This window comes from Carcharodon carcharias, chromosome 18 (genome assembly GCF_017639515.1).
Source record: "Carcharodon carcharias isolate sCarCar2 chromosome 18, sCarCar2.pri, whole genome shotgun sequence".
NCBI classification, from domain to species: domain Eukaryota; kingdom Metazoa; phylum Chordata; class Chondrichthyes; order Lamniformes; family Lamnidae; genus Carcharodon; species Carcharodon carcharias.
This window is the reverse complement of record NC_054484.1, coordinates 117983634-117995363: the sequence shown is the minus strand read 5'-3', so window position 1 is coordinate 117995363 and position 11730 is coordinate 117983634. Positions and strand designations below refer to the sequence as shown.

Genomic DNA, 11730 nt, shown 5'->3' with positions numbered 1-11730 from the left:
ATGTGAACCTCCTCTGGACCCTCTGCAGGGAGAGCAAATCCTTCCTGAGATACGGGGCCCAAAAATGTTCCCAATATTCTAAATGTGGTCTGACCAGAGCCTTATAAAGCCTCAGCAGTACATCCCTATATTTATATTCCAATCCTCTCGAAATAAATGACAACATTGCATTTACCTTCCTAAGTACCGACTCAACCTGCAAGTTAACATTAAGGGAATCCTGCACTAGGACTCCCAAGTCACTTTGCACTCCAGATTTCTGAATTCACTTTCCATTAAGAAAATAGTCTAGGCCTCTATTCTTCATACCAAAGTGCAAGACCTCACATTTCCCCACGTTTTATTTCATCTGCCACTTCTTTGTCCATTCTCTTAATCTTCTAAATTCTTCAGCAGCCTCCCTGCCTCCTCAATACTACCTGTCCCTACACCTATCTTTGTATCATCTGCAAAGATATCGAGAATGCACTCAGTTCCTTCATCTAGATAATTAATTTATACATTGAAATGTTGTGGTCCCAACACTGACCCCTGTGGAACTCCACTAGTCACCGACCACCATGCTGAGATAGACACCCTTATCACTACTTTCGGCCTCCTGCCAGACAGCCAATCTTCTTTCTATGCTAGTACCTTGCCTCTAACACCATTGGCTATTAACTTACCGAGCAGCCTACTGTGTGGCAAATTGTCAAAGGCCTTCTGGAAGTCCAATTATATAACATTCTTTGGCCCTCCTTTGTCTAACCTGCTCCTTACCTTCTCAAATGATTCTAACAGACTTGTCAGGCATGGCCTCCACTCGATGAGACGATGCTGACTTTGCCCTATTTTACCATGCACTTCTAATTATTCTGAAGTCACATCCTTAATAATGGACTCTAAAATCCTGCGAATGACCGAGGTCAGGATAACCCCATTTTCCAGCGCTTGGCCCATAGCCCTGGATCCCATGGCAATGTTGTAAGAGTCTCTGACACAAACACCCTATCAGGCAGTGCATTCCAGACTTCCAGCAGCCTCTGGGTGAAATAGTTTCTACCCAAGTCACCTCTTAGCCTTAATCCTTTTACCTAAATTCTATGTACTCTGGATATTGACGTCTCTAGTAATTGGGAACTTTGGTCCTATCCACCTTTTCTACGCCCCTCATAATCTTATGCACGTCTATCAGGTCCCCTCTCAACCTTCTCTATTCCAATTAAAACAATCCCAGCCTTTCCAAACTTTCCTCATAACTCAGACCCTCCAGCCCAGGCAGCATCATGTTAAATCTACAATGCACCCCATCCAGTGCAAACACGTCCTTCCCATAATTTCGTGACCAGAACTGCGCACAGTACTCCAGTTGTGGCCTAACCAGTTTTTAAACCGTCCCAGCACAGGCTCCCTGTTCTTTTATTCTGTGCATTGGTTAATGAAGGTAAGTATCCCATATGCCTTCTTAACCACCTAATCTACCTGCCCTGCTGCTTTCATGGATCTTGGTACAGGCACACCAAGGTCCCACTCATCTTCATTAATTCCCGTGACCTCCTATTCCCAGTGTCATTCCTTGCTCTTTTAGCCCTCCCCAAGTGCATTGCCACACATTTTTCCGGGTTGAAATCCAACTGCTACTGCTCCTCGCACCTGACCAGTCCATTGATATCGTCCTGCAGTTTTCGGCTGTTCTCCTCACTATTTACCACCCTACCATCCTAGCTCCTAATGTTTTACAAATTAGCCTGCAGCACCTGGGGAAACAAGCAAAATACCAAAACGCACTTTGTGATCAGTACTGAGTTACTCAGAAGCGGCACATAATCCGCATGGGTGTGAAGCCAATGATCACTCAAATAAATTATTCTCCTTCCACTCCCTCTCGGGCAATCTCGTTATCAAGATTCCCAGCAGAGGTTAAGCGCAAAGTTAAATTCAACAGATATTCCGTAACTTTGCTTCTGTTTCATTGTCAACATATGCTGCCTGGACTCCCCAGTATTTCCAGAATCTCTTCTTAAATTGTATTTTAGTTGACGTTCACTCTTACCACTTTAGCTTTCCATGGATGCTTTCCTGGGAAGTAGCACATTATCCTCCAGGGCTATAAGTGACTCCATATCAAATAGTTTTTTCAACATCTCCCATTGATTCCAAGAGTATTTGACATCCTTAACAGCATATTATGCGTGATATTTCGCTTTTCTGTCTCACTATCTTTATTCACCTCCACGTAATTACGAAAGGATTTTGATATTAATATCCTTGCAAGTTTCCTTTCATACTACCTGTTGTAGCTCTTGTTATGTCTTTTATCATGTTTTGCTCTTCCTTGTTTCTTTCCTTTTCACCGAAACGTCTGATCTTCTCAACATTTACATTTTACTTCATTTTAGTTTATGTTTGTCTTAGGTCTTTAACTGCTGTCCTATCAAATCGCTTTGGCAACATCTTCCATTGATCCCAAGACAATCTGACATTCTTTAAGTGTCCCCAGTGAAGGATAACATCCTGCCTTTCACACACCATCTGAAACAGGAACGACCACTTGGCGCTGTTTAAATGTGTGAAGTTGGAGCAGCTGGCAGCAATCTCGAGTCTGTCATTGTTGCATCCCCCACCCCCAACATTAGCCCCTGCTGCACTCGCCCATATGTCGTGACCACAATTCTAGAATCAAACGGATTTCATTAAATCTCCCGATCCATCTTTTATACATATTCATATTTCGAAGGTGAAAGTGAACATTTATGAGGACTGAAAACAAAGGCACTGCTCTTAAATGCCCATTATACACTTCCGCCAATATTCTGCACCATTGATTGTAAATGACACATGGATTGACTGGCCGCAATTGGGAACATGTGTTATCGACATGGCTCCTCTTCAATTTAACCTCACGATTCATTTTGTTAAACTTGGTAAAGATTCTCATTGACCATCTCACTCATGATTTCAGCTCAATGTACTGACTGGCCTTCAGTTACATTGCTCATGGTGCCAGTGATCCGGAGTGTTCTTGTGTTGTACAATACCGTGCGCCTGAGACTGGAGCAGAGTGGTGTACAAGACATGGACGGTGCAGAGTGGGGATTGGCCTGAGAATAATGCAATGAGTTTGTTTGAGGGTGTGTGGGAGGAGCGGATTTCAGATTGGGAGAATATAGAATTCAATAAGCAGGATCAAGAGAAATGAAAAGAAAGGGGAGGAGAGGTCAGGCAGCGGCAAAAGTAGGAAATCACAAACTGGAAAACAATTATATTAATCATCAATATCAAAATTATCACCAGTTAAACCTACATTAACATAATGTTTCTGAAATCACACATCTGGTTAAAGAATGCATCACTTTTCAACAACGTTGCGCCACAGAATTATGCTCCCAAATGGGGTAATTCCGTTATGACACATACTGCAGTGAAGTAGGCAAAAATAAACATTGTTTTTACCAAAAGTTGTTCCCTTTCAGTTGCATATTAATTTCTAGTTTCTTAGCAGAATATTGTGTGTCTCCTGTCCCGTCTTAATCAAACCAAAATTTAACGGCCCAGTTGCTCTTATTTATTGTGGTCCAAGGAGTGTAATCAGCAGCTACTGAACTTTCTCAACGGCTATACAAAGTTTTCCATCCTTTTCATCGTGTTCCAAATTTAGGCTGATATTAGGGAATCTAGCGTGAATGTATCCAGCTTATTCGGATTAAATCATGATTTGTATTTAAAAAGTTGGAAGCTGATGGAATACATTTAAATACACCATTGAGACGAAAAAATGTTTAAAAAAAGAGCTTCGGAGGGAAACAAATGCAGCTGCAATTTGCACCTATTATCACTGCCCAGCTGAATGCTCTTCAGCGTTAACAGCGCAGCATCAGTGGAGGTAAACAAAGCGAGCGGTTCAGGTCGATGGATTTTCATCAGAACAGAAAGAAAATATAAATATAACAGTTTTAAAGCCAGTGGATAGCAGGAAGCGGGAGAATGTACAAAATTGAATAGCTGTGAGGGTAGACTGCTTGGGAGAAAAGATTTCATGATGGAAAACCTGGAGAGCGTTGTAATAGTAATGCTAAAGAAACAAACAAACACTTTATCCAGAGGAGGTTGTGGATAGCAGCATAGCAACTGACCGAATGTAACCTGAAGGAATAAAGAATGAAAGGTGATCAAAACGGCAAAAAAAAAAAATCTGGAAACAGAGGAAATGAAATTAAAACAACAAATTCCGAACAAACCATTTGGATTTACGTGCCAATATAAAAAAAAACCCGATGGAATCAATATTACCTTGGAGATTAATGCTTAACGAAGCACTTTGACTTGTTACCGGCGGTAGGAGAAAGAAAGGGACGGGATTGACTGATTTATGTTACTGTACGGTATGCAGGAAAGAGGGTTAAAGGTTGGAGATTTTTAACGAAGAATTTGCCGACTGACCTGCTTACACACCTACAATCTGTGATTCTCAGAATTTAGAACGTCACAAGAAATGAAGTATCTTTCTTTGAAAGGGATGGTTTCACACTTCGCACAACAGACAGTAAATAAAATCTTTTACCCCCACTCGCAGAATCCATAACTATCCCTTTGTATATTCCCATTGGATATCTCCCGAAATAAATGCAATCTCCAAAGCTTTGAAGACCCAGTTCCGATTACTTCTTAATTCTCTCAGTGAAAATTAATGTTTGCAGCAACAGTGGGATAAAATTCAAATAGTTACATTGCAAAGCTGTGCCGCATAATGGCGCAATCTCTCATGGATGGGAGTTCCTGAGTTCAGTTCTCAGTGGTGCCTCTACTGCTTTGATTTAATTTATGGTTTTAAACTGAACAAACAAAGGCCAGAAATAGCACTGAGAAGTATGTCATATTATAAAGAAGCCGGATAGGATCAAAGTTACCATTGGATGTATCGAAGGCCTGGTATAGATACCTTGGTAACAACAGTTATCACATCACACGCCACTGGTAAGGAAAGAACACTTGTACAAGTTAGAAGATTTGTGAAATGAAGCGAAAGGAAGGCTGCCGGTTCGTCTGACCGTGAGGGAAATGCGCAGTGGAGGGTAGGTTAAGAAGGAAATGGAGAAAAAGAAGGGTGTGGTGCCTTCTGTCAGGCAGTGGATGGAGGTATGGAGCTCGAAACAGCCCATTTAGCTTATTTGGTAAAGCATTGAGCAGTTAATTTAAGGCTGCAGCGTTCCAATCCACGTTTGATCGCCGCTTTTAAGTCAAGGTGTTCACTTCCTATGAAAAGGCATAAACAAAGCGAGCAATGTCCTCTGAATGCTTCATGGAGGCAGGGCGATACCGAGACGACTCGTGCATTGGCATAAAATTTCATCGTCAGGAAGTTGTGGCTGGCTCGGAATTTATTTTAAAGAAGCTTTCTAGATTTCAAGCTACCCTAAGTGTGTAAAAGTGTGAAAAGTGCAACCTGACTTTTCTCTTCGCTGGCCGAGAGGCCATCCTTGGGGATCATTGTCCAAAACATCCTAAGATTCAACCCTATTCTTTCTGCCGGGAAACAGTTCTTCTTATTTAACTTGGCAATTCATTTTCACTGGATAGGAACATCGATCAGATCACCTTCATTCTTCAAGGGAAGAGAAAATGGTTGGAACCCTGAAAAGAATAATGTGCAGGGGACCTGGGAGAAGGCTGGGCAGTGACATTGATGAATTGTTCATTCAAGTGCCAGTACAGATCCTTTGCGCCATATGACATCATTAGATGCTGTAACATTCTATGATTCTGTGAGTATGAAACTTGTACTCCGATCATAACACCCTAAACCCTGGAATCTGAGTGGTTAATCTGCACTGCTTCCACACCAAGGTCATTATAATCGTGTTTGTTCCTCTGAGTCGTGCCTTTAATAACATAGGAATTAGGAACAAGTGTACCATGTAATGGTCTTTACGGCTTCTCAAACTTCCTGGCTGATGTTCCTCAATTTAACTGAACTATCACATTGTACCACTAAATCCCAGAGAACACCGGGAGATATCGATCTCTGCCTTGAACTTCCACAACTCTCCCATGTCTGGAATTCAGAAGATTCCAAACCGTTTGAATGAAGACAGTTTTCCTCCTCTGGTGGATAATGGCTGATGCATTTTTCTGAGACTCTGACCAATAGTGCTATAATCCCTAGCCTTAGTAAAAATATTTCCAACATCTACCCTGTCAAGGCCCATAAAATGCTAAATCCTTCAATCAATTCTCCTCCGATTCTTTGATATTTGAGACGAATCCATCTGCTCTATCCCCTTCTCACTGATTGTTTCAGGAGTCATGCCACTGCTTGGGTGCTCCTTTAAAGGAAAGCTCTCAATTTGCACTGTCACGCCGCCCCAAAACAGACCCACAATAGTATTTGCAGCAATATAGTGCGATACAATTCAAAGTTTCGCATTAGAAGCCAAGTTTGCAAGCTGTGTCTATGTGTTATTTTGTTAAAACGCCTGTTCAGTAAATAACAATTGCTGAAATCCAATCCCTCCAATGCTTCTATTCATGCATGAATTTAAATCAGATCAACTAAGTCCAGAAGGAGCCCTGATTATTACGCGGGGATATACATAAGCAGCATTTTGGGTTTTTGCCGACAATAGCTGTGAGGATGGAAGGGATTGACTGATTTATGTTACTGCACGTTATGCAAGAAAGGGTGGGGAGGGCTAAGTGTTGTAGCTTGTTAATGAAGACCTTGGGCTGACAGATTTATTTACACCCCCACACCTTGTGATTCATTCAATTTAGAACGGTATTCTGAATGAGCTTTCTTGCTTTCAATCGGATGGTATCACACTTCACCACATAACACAGCATATCATCCCGTTTACCTACTCGCGAAATCTTTCTCTGTTCCTTTGTTGTTTCCCTCCCCAAGTTCTGCAAATTCAAATCTCGTTGAAATGATTGCAATATGTTGATAGTTGTGACGCCTCTTCCCCTTACCTGCTTTGGGAAATCTGGCGACCAGACCCTCGATAGCCAGGTTTGCTGTACATCAGACTCTTCTCCAGAGGTGTAGGTCTCCAGCACCTGTTTCCACGCGCTGCATTTTGGTTCAAGGTGTTCACTCCCAAATAAATTACAAGAGCAAAACGAGCAACCTCCGCGGAATACTTCAAGGAGAAAAGAATAAAATGAAACGTTTCATTGGTACACAAAGAAAGAGAAACCAATCTTATCGCAATTGAGGTAACCTCGATCATTTTTAACAATCTTTTTTCTAGATTTACAGCTATCCTAGGTGTGAAAATGCTTCCTGACTTTCCACCTGCTTGGACTGTACTCTATCGCCAAGGAACAGTGGCATAAAAATGTTAAATTCAACCCCATTTTCCGCCGGGAAGAAAGTTGCTCTGTATTGAACCTAATAAATAATTTTACCGGGGTAGATACCTCGATCAAAACACCACTCATTCTCTTATGCACAAGAAAACATAAAAGGGAGAAGCCCTGAAACGAGAAAAAAAAAAACATGTGCAGAGACCAGGGAGAAGGCTGGGGATTGACACGGGGAAAACATCCCCTTCAGAGAGTCAGCAGACACTGGACGGGCCAATTAGCCTATGAGGACACCATCCTCCGATTATCAAACCTGAATTCCTAAGCTAACCTACCAAACTCCCAAACCCCACTTGTGTATCAGCACTGATTCCACTCCATGGTCAATATAACGCTCATGTTTCCCCTAAGCAGTGCCTGTAAGGACATGAGAAATAGGAGAACGTTTGGCATGCATTTCACAGCTTTTCAAAGATTCAAGAATTTTCTGAATGGTCGCTCGCATCAACAGCTTTTCCTGAAAGTTCTCAATTCAAACATCGATTGCCTGTGAGGACAGGAGTCAGAAGCTTTCATGGCACAAACCAAAGAGTTTCGTACTGGAAATAGAACAAAAAGATTTGTAGAAGGCATTACTTAGCCTTAGCTTGTGCACCCCGTCTACTTCTGTGTCTTTCACTTTAGGAAGGTTGTGAAGATGTGAAGAATGTTGGAAAAAGTGAAGAAAAGATTCAGGAGAATCTGAAAATTCGTGGGATCCACCCGTCAAAATTAGTTTGTTTTACTCTTTCAAACTCAATATATATTTGCCCAGGCTGTTTTCTTATATTCCTAAATTTCTGTCCGTACACCTCATGCACGAGCTCATATGCACTCAAAAGAGCCTTTTTTAAATAAATCATAATTCACCGACATTTCTTCTGACAGCAAAGCATTACCTCATGTGCTCTACCTACCAACCTGGATGGTAAAAATCCTGTCCAGTTTTCCTGTGGCCATTTCATCTATTTAGCTATATTCTGAAATGAAATACAGAATACTTCCACCTATTTTCCTCAAACTTTAGAGGAGCTTTTACAAATGTAATCATCTTTCCATTGGGCTTTCAGTTAAAAGCTTTTTCATCATCAATGCTTTCCACAGAATCTGGTGTCTCTATTTTAACTACCAGACTCTCAAGCCAATATTCTCTGGGGCCTTCCTTAAACCTCTTTCCTGTTGTCAACTTTTCCCTCTCGAGAATGCAGTCTTCGGATTTCCATTTCTTTTTGAAATGATCTCTCTTTTACCCCTTATTTTCCTGCTCCGTCTAGTAACAGTTTATTCATTTCCAATGCTTTTCATTTTCGTTTGCCTCCAATTCAAGCTTTCTCAGTCCCTTTGCTTGTTCAAATTCCAGCCTCTTCATTTCTAACTGAAGCCTCACGACCTCCAGCTGTGACTCACTAGTGTCAGGTACAACTTTGATTTTTTAATGCTGTGCTAGGCCTTCAATCGTATCTGCTTTCTCACCCACGGCAGGTAGCCCCAATTGTAATCTGTCTGCCAATTCCAGTGACTTGACGTTAGTTATTTTTGTAAGCCAGCCAAAGTCATATCTTCAACTCCCAAACAAGTCTCAACAACTGCAAAAGCCATATTGCAGTCTCACCACTACAAAATACCTGACCCCAACTCCTGAATTCAAAAGCTTCTGGTACTCCTAACCTTAAGAGTCACCAACTACAAAAATATCAAGGAACTTCAAGTATATCCCGCAAAGATCTCCCAGTTATGTTATTGCACAGCCGATTGTGAATGCTGAGTTGTTTAATCCCAGATGAGAAATTTGGAATAACTGCCACAAATTGTTCTGCAAATTGTATAAATTTTGAATGCGAGCCCTGAATTCAGTGGTAACAAGACCATGCATTTTTATAGAATTTTATGACGCTTGATTAAACATTTATTAATGGAAAAAAATGGAAGAATGTATAAACACATGCATACATATACAAATTATAATATGATAGCTTCCAAATCCCTACTCAACCTAACTCCAGGTTACACATTCATAAAGGCAACAGTAAGACAGAGAGACTATAAAAGAGCCAGGCAAAGGAACCTTGGACCTTGAGCACGTCAACTTCTGAGTGTTTTTCTTAACTTCAGCCCTTTGAAGACAGTAGCTTGAGGTACAGATGCTGATGGCATTTTCACACACTTGTAAGATCTTGAAAATGCCTTCCCTTACACACAGCCCTTTATCATTCTTTATGCATATATTCATCTTTAAATGCAAATGTCCATTTTATCGCTATGTTTTGAGCTTTATCTCCCAGATAAGAAAAAACTTCTCATAGTCCTAAGATTTATCAATAATATTTGGGGAAAGATAAACACTATTTCTAAACTTCATTGCGATTGGTGACACATTTCACCACCGCCACCAACCCCGCCACCCTCCACCCACAACCAACCTCCACCCGCCCCCCCCCCCACCCACCCCCCACTCCGCTTTGAAAACAATCTGGAATGGTTTATTGCAAAATGCAAGTGCCCCCTTGAGGCCTATCTTTCTAAACTCCCCCATGTTTTTCTAATTTACATTTCAAACCTAACCTCTCTTCTTAGATCAAAGCACCCAGGCTAGCTGTCTCTAATTTAATTAAATCACACACACAGTCATATGTAGTTACATATACACATCACATGGTTGCTCTATTTTACAACAAATTCTAGTAATATTATGAGAATTATTATATCTTCTTGACACCGAGCACCATGCCACAGCTGAGGTCCAAACAGCGTTTCACACAGGTTCATCAAAATTTCCTTACTTTTGAACTTTTTGCCCCTGGAATGTAAGCCATGTGAAAAGGTGCTATACGATAGAACATGTGTTATTATTCATTTAACCTAGAGGCCCAAACAGAATGTGCGTCTTCTGTTCCCTAATATGCCTGTGAATCTTGGCCTGTCTGTATAAAAGTTACAGAATTGGACATGTATTATTCATCAGTGAGTGGGGAAGTAAAAGAATTAGTGCTGAATCTTGTGAAATATAATTCCAATTATGGTTTAACTCCTTTAATGGCTGATGTGAACTTCAGGAAAATCCATCTAAACCTCATCAAATATTATAGGTATCCACTACTCTCTTGAAAGGGGCCGTGTGCATTACAAATTTGTTGCGAATGGTTGAAGAAAAAACAGCAGCCAATAGAGACCGGTTCAGTACCAAAATCCAGAGTGATACTCTGTGGTTATGTCGCAGTCAGCGATGGTGGTGTAGTGTTGAGCATGGCTGCTTCCCAAGCAGTTGACCTGGGCTCAATTCCCGGCCATCGCAATCTTTCACCTTCAAGCCAGTTAATCAGAGGATGTGGTTTTTGGGCATTTTAGAGTTAAACAGTGAAAAAATACCCTTTCGTACCCTTGCCGGCCATTAAGTACCTATCTATTCTAATCCTATTTTCCGGCAATTAGCCCATCGAAATGCCCACTTAAAGTAACCCTGTAAGCTGTGGCGTTTCAAGTACTCATCTAAATATATTTTTACTTTCAAATGTACGTGGGTGAAATTCAAATAAAAATATGTTTCAGCTTTATTTAAAATTTTACTCACGTTTGATCCTTATCCATAATAGCTATGATATTCCTTGAACTGCAGTGTGAAATCGGAATTGAATTATTGGGATTAGAAACAGGAAAGTGCTGGAGAAGCTCAGCAGCTTTGGCAGCTTCTGTGGAGAGGAAAAAACAGCGTTAACTCTTCGAGCCCAATTTGACACTTCTTCGGAACCAGGGAACGGTAGAAATGTGATGCGTTTCATGCTGTTGATTAAAGTGGGGAGGGAGAGGTGGAGCAAAATAGATCTGCTTTCAATTGAATTCAGAAAGCTGTGAATGAAGGTGATTTGTCACCGTCTTGTTAAATCTTTCTCGGGGTGGTTATGTTAAATACAAAATAAAAGCAAATTGCATTTTATTGAAACAGTTGGTTCATGCAGTTTTGGAAATTGTCTATTTAAAGATCAGCCAATGGCGGCCTCTAGTTTCCCGTGTTTCACTTCATGGTCAGAGTTTGGTTTAAACCTACCTGGTTCCAACCAATTTCTGCTTGGGATGGGCCCTGACAGAGTATTAAACGGCGGGCGTGCAGCAGACTTGGTATTAACAGTTCCTGAGTTACAGATTGTGCTGAAAATTCTTCAGAAAATGTATGTGGATAACTCCAATACCATTGCACAGCCTGACTGTCTTTAATGACCATATTGAAAATAGTGTAATATTCTTTGATAGTATTGAAACACCTCGTGATCCATGCACTTTCTGTGATGTCGAATTAGGAGTATTTAAAAAAAAAATTCTTCCTCATATTTTAATAATAAAGTATATTTATATAATTTTAAAAACTGTTCTCCCTGAGGGATTTGGAACGATATGGACCACTCGGGCTATAGG

The 11730-nt window shown here is 40.9% G+C and overlaps 1 non-coding gene across 1 annotated transcript; it reads left to right on the top strand.

Moving 5' to 3' along the window:
* The first annotated feature begins 10543 nt into the window (after positions 1–10543).
* Positions 10544–10615, top strand: trnag-ccc. Its single transcript has one exon. It is a non-coding gene; the product is annotated as a tRNA-Gly (tRNA).
* Positions 10616–11730: the final 1115 nt, after the last annotated feature.